The 3,255-nt window shown below is 39.8% G+C and overlaps 2 pseudogenes; both read right to left on the bottom strand.

The window, feature by feature from the left end:
• LOC116097832 overlaps window positions 1–3,255 on the bottom strand; it is a 25,411-nt pseudogene that overhangs the window by 21,318 nt on the left and 838 nt on the right.
• On the bottom strand, window positions 1,696–1,790 carry LOC116095951 (annotated as a pseudogene).

Below are 3,255 nucleotides of genomic sequence, written 5' to 3'. Positions count from 1 at the left end.
AAGAGCAGTTGGTGCTCTTAACCGCTAAGCTATCTCTCCAACCCCATGAAACAACTTTTAATAAAAAAATGTAGAAGCGAGCTATCTTTTTCCATGAGTTAACTATTTTCTCTCTCTTTTTCTGTTGCCATTGCTGGCTTTTCTTTTATTTCTAGAACCTTGTTCAATACCTAGAAAAAAAAACTCTTGTCAGTGATGACTTTAGTTTTTTGAGGCAGAATTTTATGTACTCAGACTGGCTTAGAACTTGCTATGGGGTGACTTTGAACTCCTCATCCTCCTGAGTCCCCTTCACAAATGTTTATTTGTGAAGTTTATTTATGTTTATTGGTGCCCAGTATTTTTTTAAACTTTGCTAATGGCTGTTTGTAATCAATTTTCTTAAGACTTTTACAATTAAAAAAAAAAATTAAGACAGGGTTTCTCTGCCTGTCCTGGAATTTGCTCTGTAGACTAGACTGTCAAACTCACAGAGATCCCCCTGTCTTTGCCTCCCAAGTGCTGGGAGTAAAAGTGTACACCATGGTGACCCAGATTGTTTTTTAAATTTTATTTATTTTATGCATATGAGTGTATTTTATGTGTACCATGTGCATGCCTTGTGCAAAAAGAGGTCAGAAGACATCAGATTCCCTGGAACTAGAGTTATGAATGTTTGTGAGCTACAATATAGGTGTTGGGAATTGAACCCTGGTCCTCTGCAAGAACAATATATGCCCTAAACTACTGAGCCATCTCTCTATCACCAGATTTATTTTATTTTAAATTGTATGTATAAGTATGTATGTGTATGTGCACATGAATGCAGGTGTCCTATGTTTATTAATTTTTTTTGTTTGTTTTTCGAGACAGGGTTTCTCTGTGTTGCCCTGGCTATCCTTGAACTCACTCTGTAGACCAGGCTGGCCTCAAACTCAGAAATCTGCCTGCCTCTGCCTCCCAAGTGCTGGGATTAAAGGTATGTGCCACCACTGCCTGGCTCTTCCTTTCTTTCTTCCTTTTTTCCTTTCTTTTTGCTTTTTTGTTTGTTTGTTTGTTTGTTTGTTTTTGAGACAGGGTTTCTATGTGTAAATAGTCCAGGCTGTCCTGAAACTTCCTCTGTAGACCAGGCTGGCCTTGTGCTCATAGAGATCTGCTTGCCTCTGCCTCTGGAGTACTGGGATTAAAGGCATGTGCCATCATGCCTGGCACATCATGGTATTTTCATGCATTGTTTTACATCAATTTTAAGATTTTTCTTGCTCAATCTTCATGCCCACTTCTTGCCAGTCTCTTCACTTTTCCCAGTAGCCCTTTGTGGTGGTTTGAATGAGAATGGCTCTCCCGGCAGTGGTGGCGCAGGCCTTTGATCCCAGCACTTGGGAGGAAGAGGCAGGCAGATTTCTGATTTTGAGGCCAGCCTGCTCTACAGAGTGAGTTCTAGGACAGCCAGGGCTATACAGAGAAACCCTGTCTCAAAAAACCAAAAAAGAGAGAGAGAGAGAGAGAGAGAGAGAGAGAGAGAGAGAGAGAGAATGGCTCCCATAGGCTCATAAATGGAACATTTGGTTCTCACTTGTTGGAACTATTTGGGAAGGATTAGGCGGTGGCACTGTTGGAAGAGGTAAGTCACTTGGAAGTGGGTGGGGGTTGACTCTGGGGTTTCTTTCTTTTTTTTTTTTAATGAATCATAGCCAATTTTATTCAAATTCCCCCAAAAATATGGAACGCTTCATGAATTTGTGTGTCATCCTTGTGCAGGGGCCATGCTAATCTTCCAATTTTACTATATGTGTTGCCGAAGCAAGCACGACTCTGAGGTTTCAAGAAGCCCATATTATTCCCAGTTAGCTCCCTCTGCCTCATGCTTGTGGATCAGACTACTGCTCTAGCACCATGCCTACCTGTTGCCATTCTCCCTACTGGGATAGTTATGGACTCACTCTCTCAGATTGTAAGCCCCTAATAAATGTTTTCTTTTGGGCTGGAGAGATGGCTCAGCGGTTAAGAGTACTGACTGCTTTTCTGAGGGTCCTGAGTTCAATTCCCAGCAACCACATGGTGGCTCACAACCATCTGTAATGAGATCTGATGCCCTCTTCTGGGTGTCTGAAGACAGCTACAGTATACTTAGATATAATAATAAATTTAAAGAAATGTTTTCTTTTATAAATTGCCTTGGTCATGGATTTTGTCATAGCAATTGAAAAGTAAGATTCCCTCTTTTCTGCTTTCATGAATGACTCTCATTTTTCATGTAAATGTGTATTCAATATGGTTGGTAATACCCTCCCACACTGAATTTACCCACTAGATTTGCTATACCAATAACATAGTAGTAGAATATAAGCAGACACTTCAAAAACTTTTTCACATTTTCCTTCCTATTTTGGACATCAACCAAAGCTGTGAGAATATACCCAAGCTAGCCCACTATGGGGTTATAGAAATCAGTGTAGTCATCCAGCTTATGTGTACCGCAGCACCCAACCTCCAGCAAACCCAGTGGAGTGCAGGCATATGAGTTAGCCCAGTTGAGATGAACAGAGCCTGATCCAAATCATAGAAACATCCCACTGATCCAAGACTCTAAGCTTTGGTACATAAATATTCATTTCAATCGGGGAGGCTGATATTGGGATGTAAAAAGAATAAATAAATATATTCATTTCAGCTTATTTTTACTTTTTATTTTATTTTATTTTATTTAGTTTGGCTTGGTAAGACAAAATTTCTTTGTGTATCCTTGGCTGTCCTGAAATTTGCTTTGTAGACCAGGCTGGCCTCAAACTCAGAGATCTGCCTAACTTTGCCTCCTGAGTGCTCACTCTTGGCTTTTCCTTTTATTTTTAGTTATGTGTGTGAGTCAATATTTGGAGGTGTGTGCATATGAGTGTTGGGACCTAAACTCATATGCACACACCTCCAAATATGGCCAGAGGCATTGAGTCCCCTGGGGTTGGTGTTATAGGCAGTTGTTGAGACATCTCACATGGGTACCGGGTACATCTCACTCTTCTGCAATAAAAGTATACCACTGAGCCATTTCTCCTTCCTTTATTTCAGATTTTTACAAAGCACTTTTATGGAACAAACCACCTATCAGTCTTTTTGAATTATCCTGCCTATACTTTCTTGTTTTCTATATGAACTTAAGGTTAACTGTCTAGTTTAAGAGAAAGACAGATTGGTATCTCTCTCTTTTTAAAGGTAAAGATTATTATATTATTGTTATTAATTATTATTTGTGTGTGTGTGTGTGTGTGTGTGTGTGTG

Source organism: Mastomys coucha, chromosome X (assembly GCF_008632895.1).
Source record: "Mastomys coucha isolate ucsf_1 chromosome X, UCSF_Mcou_1, whole genome shotgun sequence".
Classification (NCBI taxonomy): domain Eukaryota; kingdom Metazoa; phylum Chordata; class Mammalia; order Rodentia; family Muridae; genus Mastomys; species Mastomys coucha.
This window is presented reverse-complemented; position numbering and strand designations above follow the sequence as displayed.